The 23522-nt window shown below is 48.9% G+C and overlaps 1 protein-coding gene across 1 annotated transcript in view; it reads right to left on the bottom strand.

Moving 5' to 3' along the window:
* Positions 1 to 23522, bottom strand: part of RRP1 (ribosomal RNA processing 1) — a 97356-nt gene that overhangs the window by 12340 nt on the left and 61494 nt on the right. The gene's annotated exons all lie outside the window — the stretch shown is intronic.

The following is a 23522-nucleotide window of genomic DNA, read 5'->3' as shown; positions in this document are numbered from 1 at the left end:
AACCCAGTCCTTTGATGCTGGGACTCCATGCTTCTCCAAGGAATACATTTTCCACAAATACACACACACACGTCTCTTTCCGTCCACGCTTGGGGCACTTGTAACCACGCAGCCGTTGGGGGTTAGCCCCCTGGGAGGCCTCCCTCCCCAGGGTACATTGTAGCTGTGCGAGTTCTCATTTCCCCACGGCTCCCCTGTTGGACTGGAGATTCGGGAAGGCAGGTCTTCACGGCCATGTCTAGACCAGGGCCAGCCCACGAGAGGGTCTCAAGCAACATCCGTGGACTCAAATCCACACCAGCGACCACCATCACGTGGGTGAAGGAAGACGAAGGTCTTCCACGCTCCAGGCAGCCCCAACTATAGCTGCGGGGAGAATCCACAAGGAGCAAACCCACACCCGCAGAGAGAGGCTGTCAGTTTGCTGGGGGCGAGCAAGGGCTGCCTGAGTCCCTTAGTGCCAGGGTCTGAGTGGACAGCTCCTGTCAAGAGTTCTCGCCGTTCTCGATCCCAATCCCAGGAAGGTAGAAGTGTGTGAAAGAACACGAGTCTTCCCAAACTCGGCCCCCAAACATGACCAATAGAAAATATAATTTTGATATCAAGCGCTCAGACCTTTTAAATGTAATTTCGCATCTTTATCATCTATAGGACTGTACCATCCGTGTCCTGGGACCTCTGGGTTCTGTTTGTAGGGTTGACAATACGCTGTAGGTTTTCCGTGGCAATGCCTGTGGCTGGTGAGGAATGTTCCTGCGTGAATAGCCCACAACACGGACCCAGTCCTGTGAATGGAGGTTCCTTAGTTTGCTGTGGTTCTGTCGCTTTGGCCGCTGCATATACCATGACACTCTTGTTTGACAAAACTGAGCATTTTACAAAGCGGAGTCGGCCTTTCTCTGGAAGGTGGAGCCAGGTGTCCCCACCCCTCGCGGAGAAGGACTTCTCAGTCTGCAAGAGCCCCTGGAAAGGCCAGCGTAGGACACAGGCGAGCCTGGGCCCAGGGGCAGGCAGAGCCCGTCTGGGGACCGACCAGGGCAGGGCAGGACCATTGCTCCCGGGCCAGAGAGGCTCACCAACCCGGCAGGCACCCTGATCTTGGACATCCAGCCTCCAGAATGGTGAGAAATACATGTCCACTGTTAGAGCCACACCCACCTGTGGTGTTCTGCTGTAGCAACCAGGCCTGACTAACGCGGTTGTTCGTCCGTCTCATGGCCCACGGTCCTCAAGCCTGACTGGGCTCTCAGGGACCCTGAGGGTTTCCTTGGGCACTGAAGCCCAGGTCCTACCTCAAACCAATTGCATCTGAGTGCACAGGGAATTCTGGTACTAGGGGCAGCAGAGCCCAAGCCCTGGGGGGCCACTTCACATCCAAGGACCCCAGCTGCAGGGAGCTGGAGAGACAGCTCATCCACTGGGCCCCTCACACACCAGGGTCGATTGTAACGATGGCTTTGTCCACGGCAGCAATAATTTCACTGTTTCGATGATGAAAGAACGTTGAGCACGAGTGTGCAGGAAACAGGAAGGATTCCCAGGCTCCTCTGGTTGAGGCCACGCTGCTGGACCCCAGCTTCTGGCCGCTCCACGCCCTCACCCCGGGGGACCCCCTTCCTTTGCCTGCTCTGGTCACCTGTGCCTTCGCCCCTCCCCCCCACAAGGATGGCAAACCTCCAGCAAGTTCATTCTCAGTCTCAGTTCTTCAAGATCAGAGAGAAGACCTTGCCCTCAAGGGCTGGAGTGAGATACTCAGTCCCCTCATGGAAAGACGACCCTTCCCAGCACACTCTGAAAGGGCAGGTGGAGGGAACTGACTCAGAGCCCGGGTCAGATGGAGAATGGAACCCCTGCGGCTACTCACACCTGCCCAGTCCACCCAGGGCTCCCCACCAGGTTTCTGGACACCCTTAATTCCTGCCGGAAGCGCTAAGTCAGCCGAAGTTTTCACCAGGTCTGAAGGTTCCACTCTGGGACTTGGTTTCAGGGACCAACCGTCCCAGCTGCCCAGGACTGAGCCTCCTAGGGCACAGGTCATCTTAGATTAAAGCACCACTGGGGGGGCGAGTCCCCTGTCCCACAGAGCACACAGCCGTCAGGCAGCACTTGGGCTTAGGACACCTGCGGACCCAGCTCTGAAACCTGTGACTCTGGATGGAGAGGGGTGAATGGAGGCCTCGGAGAGAGACATGCACATCCTAACTGCCAGGACCTGTGAATGTGACCTTGTAAGACATCTGCTTGAAGACACAGACGAGATGGGAGAGATGCAGCCACAAGCCAGGGGCTTCTGGAGCCCCAGAGGCTGGAAGGGCAAAGACCTCATCTCCCCAGCGTCTTCGGGGGATTACGGTCCTGCAGACACCTTGATTTTGAACTTCTGGCCTCCAGAACCTGGAGAGCGCGTTTCTGGGGTTTTATGCGGCCTGGCTTGTGGTCCTCTGTTACAGGAGCCCCAGGAAGCTCCTCCAACCGGGCAAGTCTCCCACCCCTGAGCTGCAGCCCCATCATCCGAAGTGAGAGAGTGACGACACTTCACAGGGTGGAAACGGAAAATGGACGGGAACCCTGCAGCTCCCGCCGCCTCACAGATGCTCCCTACTCGGCAGCCCCCTGGGCCCTGCCAGCACCAGCGTCTTGACGGCCACGGTCTGAGAAACCCCAGCCCTGACCGCGCCTGCAGAAGGTAGATGGACCTCGGGTCCCACGGCCGCCTCTGTTGCGTCTCACCTACTCCACCCATGGAGCGCCCGTCATGTACAGGGCGTGGCAGGCAGAGCTGGACCCCAAGATTCCCACCCTGGGCTGCACGCCCCTTCTCCCAGCTACTCCATCAAAGCCTCGCCGGGGGGCTGCTAGGAGGGGTCTCTCCCGACGTAACCAAGGTCCCGAACTATTGGCCTCAAGATGGGGACACGGGCCTGACCTGAGCACAGGGGACTTTAAATCTGGATCCAGAGGCCACAGCAGAGGGTCAGAGAGATGGAAGGGTAAGAGGGATTCGAGGAGGGACAGGTGCTCTGTGGCTGCCTTTGAAGAGGGAGGGGCCACGCGGCAGGGAACTCGGCCAACGGCCCACGAGGAGCTGGATTCTGCCAACAGCCATGTGAGCTGGGAAGGAGACCGGGGTCCGGATGAGAAGGCAGCCAGCCCGCACCGAGACCTCAGCTCAGGAGATCCCGGGCCCCTGACCACAGACACTGTGCAGTGACCATGGTCGTGTCATTTGTCACCCAGCCCAGCTAGCCAACACAGGCACAGGTGAGGAACAGGGAGGCTGACGGACTGGGCCAGGTGTAGCCAGGAGGGGACACGGGCACTGCCAGATCAGGTGGGCAGGACAGACGCCTGGCTGTGTGGGGGGGGGTGGGGGGGCGGGCGGGGGAGGCGGTCAGAGCAGGTGCCCGACGGGAGCTTGTGACCAACTGACTACGGTGGCCTCAGTGGCATCGAGCTGCTTCCTTCTCTGAGGTGAGGCCTGAGTTGGCAGCTCCGACTCAGACACCCTGGGCAATTAGAGGCGCTTCCCTGCCTGGTTGTCAGGGCCTCCCAGACCCTCCTTCCCAGCGCAGAAAGCGAGTCACTCAGGGCGACACTGGCTGCGTGGAAGGTGCTGAGGCTGCTCGGCCGCGCCCCCTGGCTCTCCCGGCGGCCCCCCTACGGTGACCAGGTTCGCCCCTGGCCAGACCCGCTGAGCCCCTGACCCAAGGCCACGGTGCAGCCTCTCTGCCGTCTGTGCGCCCCTCAGCCGCCAACGTTCGCTGTGCCATTTCCAGGCTGTGCCCCTCTGAGACCGTGGCTTCTGGGGTGCTGGCCGCGCGGCTGCTTGAACCACTCTTTACCTGGAGGGGGGCCAGCAGTCCCCGGCGTGCACAGAGGAGATGCGTCTACGTGCTGTTTGTTTCCCCGTCACCATCACAGTTTCTGACAATGTGGCCTGTGTGGGTTTAGAACTTATTCCAGGCCAGGCCTCCCTCCCTCTTGCCCAGAACTTCAGGGCTGCGCGGCCCTCACGCCTAGGAAGGTCCTGGCACAGGGCGGAGTGACCTCAGGACCTGGGTCGGGGAAGGGGTGTGAGGCCGGGCAGGAAAGCGCCCTGCGAACCTTGAATGAAACGACAGAATGGAGGCATGGATGTCAGAAATCAGAAGCGCTGCTTTCTGTTTAGGCCAGAGTCAGTCCTCGGGCCTCGGCTGTAACGCAGATGGCCTCAGCCTGGTGCCACGTACAAGCTCCCAGGGCTGATGCCCAGAAAGCTGGTTCCGGGAGGTCCAGTGTCGATCCATCCAAAGGTACCACGATCCTGCTGGCGGGGCCGGGGCGAGCGTCCGGACTTTGGCCTCTTCCTCAGACAGCCTTCGTCCGAAGCCTGCTGGTGTCCCCTCGGCTGGTGTGACCGTGGGCAGGAGTCGGGGCCCCCAGGCCTCCCTGTACATGGTGGTTGGGGACAGTAAGAAACCCTGCAGCCCTGGAAACGGGAAAACCCTCCCACACACCTGTTGATTGTTTTTTTAACATCTTTATTGGGGTATAATTGCTTTACAATGGTATGTTATTTTCTGCTTTATAACAAAGTGAATCAGCTATACATTTACATATGTTCCCATATCTCTTCCCTCTTGCGTCTCCCTCCCTCCCACCCTCCCTATCCCACCCCTCTAGGTGGTCACAAAGCACCGAGCTGATGTCCCTGTGCTATGTGGCTGCTTCCCACTAGCCATCTACCTTACGTTTGGTAGTGTGTATATGTCCATGGCTCTCTCTCGCCCTGTCACAGCTCACTCTTCCCCCTCCCCATATCCTCAAGTCCGTTCTCCAGTAGGTCTGTGTCTTTATTCCCGTCTCACCCCTAGGTTCTTCAGGACATTTTTCCCTTGAATTCCATGTATATGTGTCAGCACACGGTGTTACTGTGGTAAAAACAACCTAACACGACACTTACCTTTCTACCCACTTCAAGGTCTGTCCAGCTCCGTGGCATTCAGTACATTCAGAGTGCTGTGTAACGATCACCACTGTCCATCTCCAGAACTTTCCATCTTCCCAAACTGAAACTCCGCCCCCATGAAACACTCCCTCCCGTCCCCTCCCCCAGCCCCTGGCCCCCAGCGTCCTGCTGTCTGTCCCTACGAATCTGGCTCCTCCCGGGACCTCGTGTAAGTGGATCAGAGAGCATTTGTCTTTCTGTGTCTGGCTTATGTCATTAGCATAATGTCCTCGAGGTTCACCCATGTCGTGGCAGGTATCAGAACGTCCTTCCTTTTTCAGGCTGAATACTATTCCATTGTGTGGATGGACCACTTTTTCTCTGTCCGTCTGTCCCCTGATGGACACTGGGTTGTTTCCGCCCCTTGGCTACGGTGAGTAGCGCTGCTGTGAGCATGTGGGCGTACAAATATCTGTTTGAGACTCCACTTTCTTTTGGCTTCATGCCCAGAAGTGGAATTGCTGGATCATATGGTATTTCTATGTTTAATTTTTTGAGGAACTGCCATACTCTTTTCCACAGGGGCTGTGATTCATTTCTGCTAACATTTTCCAAAAGATCTTTAAAAAGGAAACTAGGAGCAGACAGCAGGAAGTGAATCGTTTGGTCTGAAACCCAGAAGGGGAGCGGGTTCCTCGGATCCTGCGGGCCGAGGGGCTGTCCCCGGGCTCCAGCTGTGGCGGCCCCCGCGCCTGCCCACGGTCCCCACCCACTGCCCCTTGGGGGCTCCTTCCCTGGGCACAGGAGGCTGAAAGAGTGCAAGCCCCTGCCCACAAGCGGGACCCTCCCCCAACCCCAGTCCCACGAGCAGTAAAAACCCAGCCGGCGCCCTCCCAGCTCTGAGCTGCGATCCGACCCGCTAAGGAGCCTGCCCTGCTCTCCTCTGAAAGCCTGGGCACGAATGACACTTCCCCCACCGCGGTGCACCTGTGGCGTCATTGGCCTCCGCCTCAGAACTGAATTTGGAATGGGGCTTCATCCGGCCTACGAGGGGTGACTGCCCCAGGGCTTTCGCAGCAGGCCTGCTGGCCCAGGGCTTTGGCACCTGAGCACGTGGGTCCCCGGGTCCACAGGAGGCTGTGAGCTCGGGCCGCACAGGGCCACGCGGGGTGGTCTGAACTGTAGGTCGCAAAACCTCCACCTGCTTCTTTTTCACCCGAGGTGGCTTCCCGCATCGTGTGTCCTAACTCCGGCCCATAAGGAGTGACAAGGAGGGGGACAGGTCAGAGCGGCCATTATGTCCCCATCCCAGCCCTGAGCCCACGGCACCTGGCAGCGCTCGGCACCAGTGGACGGGCAGGTCAGCTGGGGGGTCTACCACGACCCCACCAGGGGCCGATCAGAAATCCACGCTCCTCAGACACACTGTGACATCGCATCTCTCCCTCAACTTCGGTCCTGACAGAGGGCCAAAGTCCCAGCCTGGCCCCCTCCCAGTGGGCCTGGGTCAGGGCTAACCATGAAGCACTGCTCTCTGCCCTGGGGGGTCCCACAGGGGAGCCTCACTCCTGCGGCGGCTGAGGGGTCTGTAGACTCCTCCTGAGGTTCAAGTCACATTGGAATGACTCTGCTGGATAGAAGAGATTTTGTGTGGGGCTTCCCTGGTGGTGCAGTGGTTAAGAATCCACCTGCCAATGCAGGGGACACGGGTTCGAGCCCTGGTCCAGGAAGATTCCACATGCCGCGGAGCAACTAAGCCCGTGCACTGTAACTACTGAGCCTGCACTCTAGAGCCCGCGAGCCACAACTACTGAGCCCACGTGGCACAACTCCTGAAGCCCGCACACCTAGAGCCCGTGAGCCACAACAAGAGAAGCCACCGCAATGAGAAGCCCGCGCACTGCAACGAAGAGTAGCCCCCGCTCGCCGCAACTAGAGAAAGCCCACGCGCAGCAGCGAAGACCCAACGCAGCCAAAAATTAAATAAATAAATAATGACTAAAAAAAAAACAGTTTCTGTTAAAAAAAAATGGACATGATGCCATTATCATATCTAAAACAAAGAAGAGATTCTGTGTTTTCTTTTAAGCCGAATCTTCCCTTTTCATTCCCTCCCTTATAATAGGGCAGGCTCGGAAAATCAGATGTCAGGAACACAAGGGTGCCTCTGAGCTGTTCCCCAAATTACTGCGCAGCTCAGAAAAGCTTAACTGGTTTAGTTAACTCCGTGTGATGCTCCGTCAAGGCAAGCTGGGAAGGGGCTACTTAAATCCAGGGTCTAATTTTTATCCTTCTCTGGAAAAAGCAGCTGTGAACAGTACCTACTCCAGCGGGCTGCTGTTAAATTCGATTGTCTCTTAGCTTGTGAGTTTTCCTGTAGTGAGAGTTGGTGCCAGCACCTGTGATATAAGTAAACTTGTAAGCCCACCAGGACGTCAGCGGGAGGAAGAAGACCCCGATTAGCGACGCCTCCTTGGGGCTGGGACCTCAGATGTGACTCCTCTTTGCCCTGGCCTGGCCTGACCCCAGGGCATTTCTACTGCGGACTCCACTCCACGCTCCCCCTTGGTGGCGTGGGAGCCCTGGCTTCAGCACCACGGCCAGCTCCGGACTCTCCCCTTTGGGGAGAAGCTTCCTGCCCCGCTCAGCCCAGATCTTTTGTTCTGTTCCCACGTCTTCCCAACTCACATGCAACTCACATCGTTAGACAGGAGGTCAAATACCCTGCAACGTGAGGGGCTTTGGGGACCAGGTTCGTTTAGGTGGGGCCGTTACAGGGCTAGATCGGTCCCAGGGCCTCAGCCGTCCCTCCGCTGCCTGGTCCTCAAAGAGCTCGTGTAGCGTCAGCCTGGACATCACCCTGACCTGCCCTCTCTCTCCAGATAACTCACCCCACGCTTGCTGTCCCTCCCCCGGATCCTGCGACATTTATTCACCTGCGTGTTTGCTGAGCTAGCTCTGTGCTCACCGTGGCCAGGTATGGGCACCAGGGAATGAACAAGACAGTCCCAGTAGATGCTCTGGGGAAAGGAGTCTGGGGGTGAGGCTGGCACCAATGGGAGAGTCCTGGGCCTTGGGTCCCCACAGCTGTGACCAAATGCATGTCAGGGACAGAAAGGCAGCAGAACCTGCCCAGGATGGAGGTCATCATTCACGTACCACAGCAGCAAGGGGACTCAAGGTCAAACAGCCGGGATGCAGCAGGCAGGCTGGCAGCAGCAGGTCACAGAGCCCCCCACCAGGCTCAGGGTCCAGGGTCAGCAGACAGGCTCGTGGATGGGCCGTCAAGAGCAGGCCAGGGACTTCCCTGGTGGTCCAGTGGTAAAGAATCCACCTTCCAACGCAGGGGATGCAGGTTCGATCCCTGGGAGGGGAACTAAGATCCCACAGGCTGCGGGGCAGCTAAGCCCATGCGCCTCAACTAGAGAGAGAGAAGCCCGCCTGCCACAACAAGATCCCACATGCCGCAGTGAAGACCCCACGTGCTGTAACTAAGACCCGCAGCTAAGACCCAACGGAGCCAAAAATAAAGAAAATTAAACATTTTAAAAAATAAAATAAAGGCTAAAAAAAAAAGAGCAGGCCGGGCAATGGAAGCAGGCCTGTCTGAGGCCAGGGCCCCAGGAGATACTGATGGCTGGATGCAGAAGGGCAGAGCCTGGAGCTACAGGTCAAGCTGCTGTGAGATGAGGTCCAGAGGCTGGGAACCAGGCAGGGCCTAAGAGAGGGTTCTGGACCCCAGACATAGGGACCCCGACCGGAGGAGGGGAAGAGAGAGAGAAGGGCCAACAGGGGTCAACAAGCGTGGCTCTCCTTCCCACTGTAATAGTCCCACACGTGGGCTAGGTCTTCAGCAGCTAGAGATGAAAATCTCATTCTCATTCCCTTGGCAGCTACGCCAGGTGACGGCTGTCCTGTCCCCATCCCTTGGGGAAAAAGTCCCTGATTTGGGGGAGCCACCCTCCCCACTCCCAGGCCACGTGATGCACGTGGTGTCAACTCACTCCCACCGACGCTCAGACCGGGAAGGCAGCCAAGGGGCAGGGACTCAAGCCAGCCCTGTGGGACACAATTCCGGGACTTTCGTTGGACGTCTCGGCAAGTCGGAACTCTCTTTTCGCTGGGTTCCCGGCTGCAAGGAGTGGAAGCTGGGTGCTCCTGGGGTTGTCACATGTTCACATGGCAGGAACGTGAAGCCCACACAGAGGAAAGCAAAACAGAAACAGAGAGAGCGCGGGGAGAGAAGAACGATGGAAAGACAGAGGCCAAGACGGGAAGAGAGAGCCTGCCAGCCCTGGGTCCACCCATCAGCAGGTCCCCTTGGCCGTCTGGAGTTGGGTTTCCCATACTTGCAGGCAGGCTCCCAACTGGTGCCTGGACTATGCAGGCCCCACGGGGATGGCCTGAGGCTGCTTTCTCCTTCTGGAAGGTTTCAGGACACACGGGAGAGATGGGAGGTGGACCCCTGGGGTCTGTCTGTTCCCAGAGCTCCCTGCACTGCCTGTGCCCGCAGCCAACCTTCAGAGAGACCTCCAGCATGGCTGGATTTTGCAGCATCCTGACCGCGTCACTTCTAGTGTAGTCTGAACTCGTCCCCAAGACTGGGGTGCAGGGCAGGCTCCAGAGAAAGTTTTCCCACACCTCTGCCTCACTGCTTGTTCTTTCTTTTGTGTTTTTGCTTCTCCTTCTAACATTGTCCGTCATGGGACTTCCCTGGTGGGCCAGTGGTTAAGACCCTGTGCTTCCACTGCAGGGGGTAGGGGTTTGATCCCTGGTCGGGGAAGTAAGATCCCGCATGTCGTGTGGTGTGGCCAAAAATAAATAAGTAAATAATAAAATAAAAAACAGGCAACATTTAATATTGTCCATTGTGTTTCTTCATCCTGAGACAAACTGTCCCATTTCTTCTGAATCAGGAATAGTCATCTCCCCTTTCCTGTCAGCCATCCTCTTGGGGCACTGTAACCCAGCAGGACCCTATGGAGCAGACCCCTCTCCCCCATGTCCTCCGCCTGCCTCTTTTTTTGTAGAAAAACTTTAGCCAAAGAATAAATTAATCAGAGAAGTAAGGAAATGCAGAAACAAAGGAAACTAGTCAAGCAAGATGAAATAATATTAGTTTAGCCTTAAATAAAGTCAAGGACCTTTAGTCCCTCCTCAAGAGCTATAGATACTATTCTGAGTCATGTCATTTGAGCTGTTTTGCAGATACTGAAACCCCACCAGGTGGTAGAAGTTAACTGCATGCTGCCCACAAGCATGTAGACGCCAGACCGGTTGGAACCAGAAGGTTGATGATGTTGACTCCCAATTACCTCACCACCAGCCAATCAGAAGAACCTCCACAAGTTGATGATGCCCCCCACATCCTGCACCCCAGCACATAGCCCCTTCCTCTTTTCCCTATAGAATCTCAGAGCAAAACTCGGGGAGTGGGGGGTTGGTTCTTTAGGACATGAGTCCACCTTCTCCCCAGGACTGCCAGCTTCCTCAGTAAAGCTGTCTTGCCTTTTACCCAACACTCATCTCTCAGTATTGGATTCTTGAGCAATAAGCAGCCGAAACTGAGTTTGGTAGCAGCACCTGCACCCCTTTTACTTGGTACAAAGTATTTTCAAACGTTCCTATATGTGGCATATTTTTTTGGAAAAATTGATATGTGTCAAAAGCAATAAAATGCTCTATTTGAGCAAATCTCTGTGATTCTGCCTAAAGGCAATTATCTGCTTCCCCAAAAAAACTATACACAAAGATGTTTGTCACAGAATTTAAATTGAAAACAGTATGTATCAAAAGGGAATGGTTTGATCAATTTGATAAAATACGTGCAGTCATTAGAATTATTAATATTACTGTGCTTACCAGAAAATCTCAAATGCTAAAGGAAGGCTAAGATCTGTAAACATAATTGCTTACAACAATACAAAAAATTCTATGATCTGGGGAAAAGATGGAAGGAGTATCACAATTATTGTCTTCATGTGGTCAGACGGACCCACTTTCTTTTTTTAGTTTTCTGAATTTCTCCAATTTTATTTAATTAAAATTTTATATTTTAATTTAGAAATATGCTTCCATGCCGGTTACCCCATCTCTGAGATGTGGCTCCTAACACGTAATGAAATTAGCTCCCACCCACAATTCCAGTGATGTGCACAAATGGTTTGGGGTCAACAATGAAAGGATGATAATTATGTACCATGAAACAGGAAATGACAGTCATTAATTATAGCCTCAGTGATTAACCTTCCATCCACCTCGCAGTCATGTAGGTGAAAATCAACCAGAAGGTAGATGGGAAGGTACCCAGGAGGGGATTAAAGCCCGGTTCGAAGGCTGGGAGCTCACACGCTGGAGCAGAGCCTGGCGTACACTTCCTAAATCCTAAACAGGGTGAGGAGACTGCAGTTTATATTTAACTAGATCAGATTCTCCCCTAACCCTGGGGACTGCAGCTCTGCCATGGGTGAGAAGTGAAGGGCATGGAGCAAGTCTGTTCAAACGTCCCCTGGAGCTTGTGAACATCCCCCTTTAAAGACCCGAGGTGGGTCCTTCAGCATCCTTCAGTGAGGACAGAGTTCTGCAGGGGAAGAATCCCTGGTTGCAGGGAACTCTCCGGCCACCTCGGACCTGAAATCCCAGTGCTCACCATCCTCTTGCTCATCAGCGGTGCCCATGGTATGTGAGCCCCGTGGCAGTGGGGACCACGTCCTTCCAGCTCACCCCACCTCCAGTGCCCAGCACAGCACATACCGGGCACCGTGCTTGGACATTTGTGGTCACTCATCGCCTCTGTTTTAAGCACACTCAGGATTTGTCTTAATGAGGTATGTTAAGACACAGACATGGACATGATGTCTGCCTGTTTGTTCACACAGATCCCTAGAATCAGGAGACACGTCACACCATCCAGGGCCACACGAGGAAGCACCAGGGTCGGTCCGGAGGCAGAGGGAGTGAGAGGAAAACGTGGGCAAGTGTTAGATGGTGGTTTCCACAGGAAGGATGGGTGAGCAGGGTCAGCAGGCTTGGGATTGGCTGGTCTGAGTCATTCCAGCAGGTGCTGGGCGCAGGGGCTGTCCCCAGGTATCTGGCACCTGCCCTGGGTGATTAGGGCAGGTGGACAGCGGCCCAGAGTGAGGGCTCCATGGAGGATGGGATTGGGATGTGGGCTCTGGATGGGTTGGTCTATATATGAAAGAATTTGAAGATGAGTTGTTTACTATCTCTAGGAATTAGCTAACCTGGGAGGGGCCATCCCTCCACTGTCAGCAAGGCCCCAGTATGTCAAAGCATCAGACACAGAAGATAGAAAGATGTGGTGATACAATCTCTATAGCCGTGTATTTTATTGTCAGGAAGTCTAAGCTGAGGTTTGCTGTACCTTTGTGTCTCCTGGGCTTGGCGTTAGCCCTAATCCTTAGGACCTTCCCCGAATATTCTTTCTTTTCTGTGGGAGTCTTTGGTGCTACCTGCCAATCATCCCCCTTCTCCCTCTGGGAGGGAACACGAGGTAGGGCTGTTCTTCTGGCTTCCTGTAAACAGGAAGGGGGAAGGGACAGTCGTAGGGTTCTGACAATGTGTGTGAAGTAGAACCAGATCATTTGAAGGTAGAATGTGTGAAGTAAAGATGTACACTGCATACACATGGCAGCTTGGGAGGGCACAGGGGTGGGGGACCGGGAAGGGTGAAATAGGGGAGGGAGAGGGCACCCCACAGTGTGGCCTGACACGACACACCTCGGTGGGCTCCCCCCTCCCCCGGCTCCATCCCACAGGCCCTGATAGAGGCAGAGGTCTCCTAACAAGCAGCTTTGGTTCATAATCATTTCGGAAAAACACAAGTGAATTCTTGAGTGCAAGTGAATAAACTCGAATCCGTTGCCTGCTGGGGCCACAGCCTTGTTCAGAGCCCTCCCTTCACTCCTGCTGTGAGCTGCCCACTCTCAGGGGAAGGAGCTGGTGAGGGAAGCAGGCTTCAGAAGTGAGATCATTATTGGGCGGAGAGCACACTCGTGCCCCGGACCGGGAGGAAGGCTCTGGCCTTTCCCCTTACATGGTGGTGAAGGGCCACAGGACACGCTCTTCCATAGGTGAGCCCATAGGTCAGGTTGTTATTTAGAGGTTGACCATCAGAGATAGAAGTAACAGCTCTCTGACCACTCCTGTAGCCCTCTGTTCCTATTGACCTAACCCTGTGGGGAAGGGGGTTAAATTAACCTTTCACTGGATTGAACTTTTGAAAAACGTGTTTGCCAAATAAACCTCTGGCCATAAGGGTATGTTTCATCTCCATGGGGTTCTGTGGGACTTCCACACCGTCTCAGGAGCAGTGCTAGGGGAACTGGTCCGCAAAACACAGGAAGACCACACTCCACACCTGGACCGAGAGGTATGGCCTGTCACTAAGCATTTTCCCGTGGGTGGCATTCAACATGATGGCAGAGAACTACTCCACCAGCGGCACCGCAGAGGGTCCTGGGCCTGATTTCTAACTCCATGTGCTGGGTGGCACCTGTCCGCTGAGGGACACACTCAAGACGCTCCAAAGCGGCGTGACTTCCAGCCAGAGGAGGAAAGAAAGTGCTGTGTTTGTATCTTCTCTGTCTCCCTGAAACACAGGAGGGGGCAGCAGGCTGGTTTCAGGTCAGACTCAAGCTTTGCATATGCGCGTAGAGAGGAAAAGACACCGCATGAGAAATTCATCTCGGGTTAATTGATCTGATGATAAAACGAATGGCAGGTCCTTTGGGACACATTCCACATAAGAAGAAAGTACTGAAAACACCACTGCTCTGCTCCAGCTCTCAGCCCATTCTGAATAAGACAGGGAATCTTCTGGCTTCCTTAATGAAATGATGGTCCCTCATTCCAAGGTTGGCGATGGGTTTCCTTCACTGTCATCAATAAATGATGACACTAGCAGATGCCTTTCCTTTGCTTGTTGTGGGCTAAATTCGAGACACCCTGCTCCCAAAAGGGCAAGGTGCATGAGCGATGGACCTCCTGGACATATGCTCCTTCCCAGGCCAGCCTTGAGCACCAGGGTTTGATTTCATTAAGGGAATCAGAAAGGGGCACCTTACAGACAGACACAAAATCGTCAGGACCATGGCCCAACCACACTCTCATGGGCCACCATCCACCAGCTGAGAAGATGGCACGGTCAGGAGGTGCCAGAAAGACCTACAACCTCTAGACATACAGCCATGGGCCATTTCCTTCCCCAGGTCCCCTCCCCCAACTCCACAAGGCCAACCGCTATTGGTCATACAAATAGAGCTGAGCTAGCACTCCACCAGAGCTGGGCTATTGACAGGGAGAGCTGGCCTTGCATCAAAATTAGAGAAAGAGAAGATTTTAGCAGGAATAGCTGCTTTCAGAATGGCTGAGTAAGGACTTTCAAAACACTGTTCCTCCATAAAGGCAATGAGAACACTGGCCAAAAAAAATTATGAAAATGAACTTTTTCAGAACTGTGGAAATTAACCAAATGCTTGCAACAATCTGAGAAACATTTATTCAAGAAAACAGCTGAATCTCAGGGAGAACAATGAGCTTTGTACTATGTCAGCTTGCCCTAGTCCCATCCCCCCTTTCGTCTCTGCAGTAGCTTGAAAACCAACACCCTCAAAATCACAGTAGCCATGAAAGCCAGCAGCCTAGCGCCCAATGGAGGGGTCAGACTGGGTTTGGGGCTCACCAAAACCCCAACTCCTGACGTGTCATCATTTGACCTGTGTGGTAGCCCCCTGGAAACCCCCACTTGCAGGGCTTGTCTTTATTTGACCTGAATCAGACCTTACTTATTTTCAACAAGTTGGAAAGAATCAGTGGCAACTGTTTAACATCACAGCTGCCTGAGACAGTGTTTCCAGTTGAGACAAACAAGAAGTTGACAGAAACATAAAAGGAAAAGCTGGGGAATGAGATGCCCACAGGGGGCTTTGAAATGCCCTGGCAGAGTCCTGGGAATGTAGACATTGAACATCACTAATAGAAGGACATTTAGGAGAGTCACAAATAGGTGGAAATTAAATAACCCGCTCCTAAATCGCCAATGGGTCAAAGGAGAAATCACAAGATAAATTAGAAAATACCTTCAAATGAATGAAAATACAACATTCTAAAATTTATGAGATGCAATGAAATAGTGCTAAGAGGAAGTTTATACCTGTAAATACCCACGTTAGAAAGAATATCTCAAGTCAATAACTTAACTTTCCACCTTAAGAAATGAGAAAGACAGAAGCAAGCCATAGCAAGAAGAAGGAAATAATCAAGATTAGAGAAGAAATAAATGAAAGCATATAAAATAGAAAAATGATAGAGAAAATTAACAAAACCAAAAGTTGGCTCTTTGAAAAGATCAACGCTTTGATAAGCTTTTAGCTAGAGTGAACAAAAAAAGAGAAAGAGAGAGAGAGAGAGAAGATCCAAATTACTAGGATAAAAGTGGTGGGATGGAATTGGGAGACTGGGGTTGACACATATACACTATTGATACTATGTATAAAATAGAGAACTGGGGGGAACACACTGTATAGCACAGGGAACTCTACCTAATGCACTGTGGTGTCCTAAATGGGAGGGAAATCCCAAAGTGAGGGGATCTATGTACATGTATGGCTGATTCATTTTGCTGTGCAGTAGAAGCTAACACAACATTATAAAGCAACTACACTCTAATGAAAATGTTAAAAAAATTACCAGAATAAGGAATGAAAGAGGAGATATTATTACTGACCTTGTAGAAATAATTCAAAAAGAATTATGAAATACATGAACAATTGTATGCCAACAAATTAGATAAGTTAGATGAAACAGACAACTCCTAAAAAGACACAAACTACCAAAACTGACTCAAGAAGAAACAGAAAATGTCAGTAGAACTATAACAAGTTAAAGATATTGAATTAGTAATTTTTTTAAACTAACCCCAAAGAAAAGACAAGCCAAGATGGCTACACTGGTAAATTCTACCAAACATTTAAGGAATAATGAACGCTAATCCTTCACAAACTCTTCCAAAAAAACAAAAGAACAGTGAACACTTCCCAACTCATTTTACGAAGCCATTCCTACCCTGAAACCAAACCAGACAAAGATATCACAAGAAAACTATAGACTAATATCCCTTATGAATATACATCCAAAATTCCTTGACAAAATACTATCATATCAATCCAGCAACATAGAAAAAGGATTCTACACCATGACCACATGGCAGCTATCCCAGGAATGCATGGTTAGCTCAAAGCACACGTGTCAGTCAATGTAAGACACCATATTAATAGAATAAATGATAAAAACCATGTGATGATCTCAATAGATTCAGAAAAACCGTTTGGCTAGATCTAACAACTTTCATGATTACAAACTCCAACAAGGTGGAGTCAAGAAGGCCGTGTGGGAAGAAGCAGAGCTGGCGTCTCCCCACGACTAGGGCGCCTGCCAGCCACTGGTGGGGAACTGTGACGCCCAGTGAGACGGGAGGAACCCCCAAGTGAACCGGCAGGATGTGGGGGGACAGAGGGGGGAGGAGAGGTGAAGGCCAGATGGGACCAGCACCCCTGAGGCCAGGGAGATCAGGAGAGGCAGGCGGGAGGGACTCTCTGGAAGAGCGAGAGAGGAGCGGGAATGGGCCATCACCTGGCCCACTGGGCCAGGGAGACTGCTGAGTTCCCAAGCCAGTCCCCTGCCCGCCAAAGCCCCCTCCAGGCCGCGTGGGTCCTGGCGGCATAGGAGGGAGGCCGGGGCGATCAGGAGAGGCAGGAGGGAGGGGCCCTCCCAGACCGGAGGAGCAGGAGAGAAGAGGAGGGCATTCGCCCTGCCCACTCGAGCCCAGGAAGCCTGCTGGGCTCCCAGGTGAGGTCCCTGCCCTCTGAGACCATGGGTGGGAGGCACACCTCGGCCCCGTCTGTTCCTTGAGCCTAAGCCCCACCCCCGACAGCCCCCAGCGCCTTTTCCAGCCCTGTGGGTCCTGAGCATGGGCCCCGCCCACCACCCAAACCTCGCCCTCGCTTAGGCCACGCCCCCACAGCCAAGGCCTTTCCCCCCTCTTTTTTTTTTCTTTTTCTTTTCCCTTCTCTTTTTTACTGTTGTGCTACTGATGTAGCTTCCAGTTGTTGACTCGTCTATATTTTTATTTTCATATTCTTTCTAACATATCTGTTAGTTTCCTAGTCTAATTTTACTTTTTACTTTGTTATTGTTCTTTTTTTGGGGGGGGGCACCCCACGTGGCTTGCGGGATCTTGGTTCATGAGCCCGGGGTCGGGCCAAAGCTCCTGTGGTGGGAGCTCCAAGTCCGAACCACTGGGCTAACAGAGAACCTCAGACCCCAGGGAATATTCACCAGAGTAAGGTCTCACGGAGTACCTCATCTCAGCACCAAGACCCAGCTCTACCCAACAGCCTACAAACTCCAGTGTTGGAAGCCTCAGGCCAAACAACCAGTAAGACAGGAACACAATCCCACTCATTAAAAAAAAAAAAAGAGAGACACAGCAAAAAAAATATGTCACAGATGAAGGAGCAAGGTAAAAACCTACAAGACCAAATAAATGAAGAGGAAATAGGCAATCTACCTGAAAAAGAATTCAGAGGAATGATAGTAAAGACGATCCAGAATCTCAGAAATAGAATGGAGGCATGGATTGAGAAAATACAAGAAATGTTTAACAAAGATCTAGAAGAACTAAAGAACAAACAAACAGAGAGGAACAACACAATAACTGAAATGAAAAATACACTAGAAGGAATCAATAACAGAATAACCGGGGCAGAAGAATGAATAAATGAGCTGGAAGACAAAATGGTGGAAATAACTTCCGAGGATCAGAATAAAGAAAAAAAAAATGAAAAGAATTGAAGACAGTCTCAGAGACCCCCTGCAACAACACTAAGCGCAACAACATTCGAATTATAGGGGTCCCAAAAGAAGAAGAGAAAAAGAAAGGGCCTGAGAAAATATCTGAAGAGATTATAGTGGAAAACTTCCCTAACATGGGAAAGGAATAGTCACCCAAGTCCAGGAAGCACAGAGAGTCCCAAACAGGATAAACCCTAGGAAAAACACACCAAGACACATATTAATCAAACTAACAAAAATTAAATTCAAAGAAAAAATATTGAAAGCTGCAAGGAAGAAACAAAAAATAACATACAAAGGAATCCCCATAAGGTTATCAGCTGATTTTTCCGGGGAAACTCTGCAGGCCAGAAGGGAGTAGCAGGATATACTTAAAGTGATGAAAGAGAAAAACCTACGACAAAGATTACTCTATCCAGCAAGGATCTCATTCAGATTTGGTGAAGTCAAAAGCTTTTCAGACAAGCAAAAGCTAAGAGAATTCACCACCACCAAACCAGCTTTACAACAAATGCTAAAGAAACTTCTCTAGGCAGGAAACACAAGAGAAGGAAAAGACCTACAATAACAAACCCAAAACAATTAAGAAAATGGTAATAGGGACATACATATGGATAATAACCTTGAATGTAAATGGATTAAATGCCCCAACCAAACGACACAGACTGGCTGAATGGATACAAAAACAAGACCCGTATATATGCTGTCTACAAGAGACCCACTTCAGACCTAGGGACACATATAGACTGAAAGTGAAGGGATGGAAAAAGATATTCCATTCAAATGGAAATCAAAAGAAAGCTGGAGTAGCAATACTCGTATCAGATAAAATAGACTTTAAAATAAAGAATGTTACAAGAGATAAGGGACACTACATAATGAACAAAGGATGAATCCAAGAAGAAGATATAACAATTACAAATGTTTATGCACCCAACATAGGAGCACCTCAATACACAAGGCAAACGCTAACAACCATGAAAGGAGAAACTGACAGTAACACAATAACAGTAGGGGACTTTAACACCCCACTTACACCAATGGACAGATCATCCAAACAGAAAATAAATAAGGAAACACAAGCTTTAAATGACACAATAGACCAGCTAGATTTAATTGATATTTATAGCACATTCCACCCAAAAGTGGCAGGATACACTTTCTTCTCAAGCGCACAAGGAACATTCTCCAAGATAGATCACATCTTGGGTCAAAAATCAAGCCTTGGAAAATTTAAGAAAATTGAAATCATATCAAGCATCTTTTCTGACCACAACGTTATGAGATTGGAAATCAATTACAAGAAAAAAAAACTGTAAAAACACAAATACACAGAGGCTAAACAATGCCTACTAAATAAGCAACAGATCACTGAAGAAATCAAAGAAGAAATTTAAAAAATACACAGAAACAAATGACAATGAAAACACGACGACCCCATACCTATGGGAGTCAGCAAAAGCAGTTCTAAGAAGAATGTTTATAGCATATCAATGTCACCTCAAGAAACAAGAAAAATCTCAAAGAAACATTCTAACCCTACACTTAAAACAACGAAAGAAAGAAGAACAAAGAATACCCAAAGTCACTAGAAGGAAAGAAATCATAAAGACCAGAGCAGAAATAAATGAAATAGAAATGAAGAAAACAATAGCAAAGATCAATAAAACTAAAAGCTGGTTGTTTGAGAAGATAAACAAAATTGATAAACCCTTAGCCTGACTCATCAAGAAAAAAGGGAGATGACGCAAATCAATAAAATTAGAAATGAAAAAGGAGAAGTAACAACTGACACTGCAGAAATACAAAGGATTATAAGAGACCACTACAAACAACTATATGCCAATAAAATGGACAACCACGAAGAAATGGACAAATTCTTGAAAAGGTACAATTTTCGAAGAGTGAACCAGGTAGAATTAGAAAATATAAACAGATCTATCGCAAGTAATGAAATTGAAACCATAATTTAAAATCTTCCAAGAAACAAAAGTCCAGGAACAGATGGCTTCACAGGCGAATCTATCAAACATTTAGAGAAGAGCTAACACCTATCCTTCTCAAACTCTTCCAAAATATAGCAGAGGGAGAAACACTCCCAAATTCATTCTATGAAGCCACCATCACCCTGATACCAAAACCAGAAAAAGATATCACAAAAAAAAGAAAATTATAGACCGATATCACTGATGAACATAGATGCAAAAATCCTGAATAAAATACTAGCAAACAGAATCCAACAGCACATTAGAAGGGTCATACACCATGATCAAGTGGGATTTATCCCAGGGATTCAAGGGTTCTTCAATATATGCAAATCAATCAATCTGATACACCACATTAACAAATTAAGGAATAAAAACCATATGATCATCTCAGTAGATGCAGAAAAAGCTTTTGACAAAATTCAACACCTATTTATGATAAAAAAAAAAACTCTCCAGAAAAGGGGTATAGAGGGAACCTACCTCAACATAATAAAGGTCATATATATGACAAACCCACAGCAAGCATCATACTCAATGGTGAAAAACTGAAAGCATTTCCACTAAGATCAGGAACCAGACAAAGGATGTCCACTCTTGCCACTCTTATTAACATAGTTTTGGAAGTCCTAGCCACAGCATTCAGAGAAGAAAAAGAAATAAAAGGAAGACAAATAGGAAAAGAAGAAGTAAAACTGTCACTGTTTGCCAAACATGATAGTATACATAGAAAATCCTAAAGATGTCACCAGAAAACTACTAGAACTAATCAGTGAATCTGGTAAGGTTGCAGGATACAAAATTAATGCACAGAAATCTCTAGCATTCCTATACACCAACAATGAAAAATCAGAAAGAGAAATTAAGGAAACACTTCCATTTACCATTGCAACAAAAAGAATAAAATACCTAGGAATAAACCTGCCTAAGGAGGTGAAAGACTTGTACTCAGAAAACTATAAAACACAGATGAAAGAAATCAAAGATGACATAAACAGATGGAGAAATATACCATGTTCTTGGATTGGAAGAATCAATTTTGTGAAAATGACTATACTACCCAAAGCAATCCACAGATTCAATGCAATCCTTATCAAGCTACCAATGGCATTCTTCACAGAATTAGAACAAAAAATTTTACAATTCGTATGGAAACACAAAAGACCCCGAATAGCAAAAGCAATCTTGAGAAAGAAAAATGGAGCTGGAGGAATCAGGCTCCCCAACTTCAAATTATACCACAAAGATACAGTAATCAAGACAGTATGGTACTGGCACAAAAACAGAAATATAGATCAATGGTACAGGATAGAAAGCCCAGAGATAAACCCATGCACATATGGGCACCTAATTTACAACAAAGGAGGCAAGAACATACAATGGAGGAAAGACAGGCTCTTCAATAAGTGGTGCTAAACTGGACAGCTACATGTAAAAGAATGAAATTAGAACACTACGTAACACCATACACAAAAATAAACTCAAAATAGATTAAAGACTTAAATGTAAGACCAGACACTATAAAACTCTTCGAGGAAAACACTCTATGCCATAAACCACAGCAAGATCTTTTTTGACCCACCTCCTAGAGTAATGGAAATAAAAACAAAAATAGACAAATGGGACTTAATTAAACTTAAAAGCTTTTGCACAGCAAAGGAAACCATAAACAAGACAATCTTCAGAATGGGAGAAAATATTTGCAAATGAAATAACAAAGGATTAATCTCCAAAATACACAAACAGCTCATGCAGCTCAATATCAAAAAAAAAACAATCCAGTTAAAAAATGGGTGGAAGACCTAAATAGACATTTCACCAAGGAAGACATACAGGTGGCCAAGAGGCACATGAAAAGATGCTCAACATCACTAATTATTAGAGAAATGCAAATCAAAACTACAATGAGGTGTCACCTCATACCCGTCAGAATGGCCATTATCAAAAAATCTAGAAACAATAAATGCTGGAGAGGGTATGAAGAAAAGGGAACACTCTTGCACTCCTGGTGGGAATTAAATTGGTGCAGCCACTATGGAGAACAGTATGGAGGTTCCTTAAAAAACTAAAAATAGAACTACCATATGACCCAGCAATCCCACTACTGGGCATATACCCTGAGAAAACCATAATTCAAAAAGAGTCATGTACCACAATGTTCATTGCAGCTCTATTTACAATAGCCAGGACACGGAAGCAACCTAAATGTCCACCGACAGACGAATGAATAAAGAAGATGTGGCACAGATATACAATGGAATATTAGCCATAAAAAGGAGCGAAACTGAGTTATTTATAGTGAGGTGGATGGACCTAGAGTCTGTCATACAGAGTGAAGTAAGTCAGAAAGAGAAAAACAAATACTGTATGCTAACGCATATATATGGAATCTAAAAAAAAAAAAAATGGTACTGACGAACCTAGTTGCAGGACAGGAATAAAGAGATAGACATAGAGAGTGGACTTGAGGATACGGGGTTGGGGGAAGGGTAAGCTGGGACAAAGTGACAGTAGCATTGACATATGTACACTACCGAATGTAAATAGTTGGCTGGTGGGAAGCAGCCGCATAGCACAGGGAGATCAGCTCGGTGCTTTGAGATGACCTAGAGGGGTGGGATAGGGAGGGTGGGAGGGAGATGCAAGAGGGAGGGGATATAGGGACATGTGTATGCCTATGGCCCATTCGCTTTGTTGTGCAACAGAAACTAACACAGTATTGTGAAGCAATTATAGTCCAATAAAGATCTATTAAAAAAAAAAACTCTAACAAACTAGGAACAGAAGGGAATTTCCTCAATATGACAATGGACATCTATGAAAACCCACAGCTAAAATCATACTTAATGATGAAAAACGGAACGCTTTCTCTCCTGGGATTAGGAATAGGACGAGGACGCCCACTCCCAGCCCTTCTATTCAGCACTGTACTGGGGATTCCAGCCAGGACGTTTAGGCAAGAAAAGAAGTAAAAGGCACCCGTTCACAGATGACGTAACCTTGTGTATGGAAAACACTAAGGAACCCACACACAACTTGCTACGAAGCTACAATAACCAAAACAGATTCATGAAGGCAGAAGGTAGGAGAGTGGGGGCCAGGGGCTGGAGAGAGGGAGGAATGCAGAGTTAGTGTTTAATGGGGACAGAGTCCCTGCTTGGCAAGATGAAGTTCTGGAAATAGTGTGATGTTTACACAACATTGTGAACGTGCTTAATGCCGCTGAACTGCACTGAACAGTGGTTGAAACGGTAAATTTTATGTTACGCATATTCTACCATAATTTCTTTAAACTGCTGGTGATTTAGCACAAGTCAAGGTCATGACCCCAAACTCTGCCAGTACACAATGGGCTCTCCACCACCATGCACTTGAGGGCTTGATGAAGCAGATCAATGATTAGTTTATTAAATCTTGAACACACAGCTTTAATACTTAATGCAGAAAGCACTACTGCTGATCGTACAACACAGGGAATATATAGCAAATATTTTATAACCACTCTAAATGGAATATAACCTTCAAAAATTATGAATCACTATACTGTACACCTATAACTCATATATTGATATTGTAAAATAACGATACTTCAGTTTTTTAAAAAAAGCATTTCTGCTTCAGACTGAAGGGCTGTGTTGGCTCAAAAGAGCCGTGTGTGTGTGTGTGTGTGTGTGTGTGTGTGTGTGTGTGTGTGTGTGTGTGTGTGTGTGTGTGTGTGTGTGTGTGTGTGTGTGTAC

Source organism: Grampus griseus (genome assembly GCF_964374135.1).
Source record: "Grampus griseus genome assembly, chromosome: 5".
Lineage (NCBI taxonomy): Eukaryota > Metazoa > Chordata > Mammalia > Artiodactyla > Delphinidae > Grampus > Grampus griseus.
The sequence above is the reverse complement of the archived record's forward strand: the minus strand, read 5'-3'. Positions and strand labels throughout refer to the sequence as shown.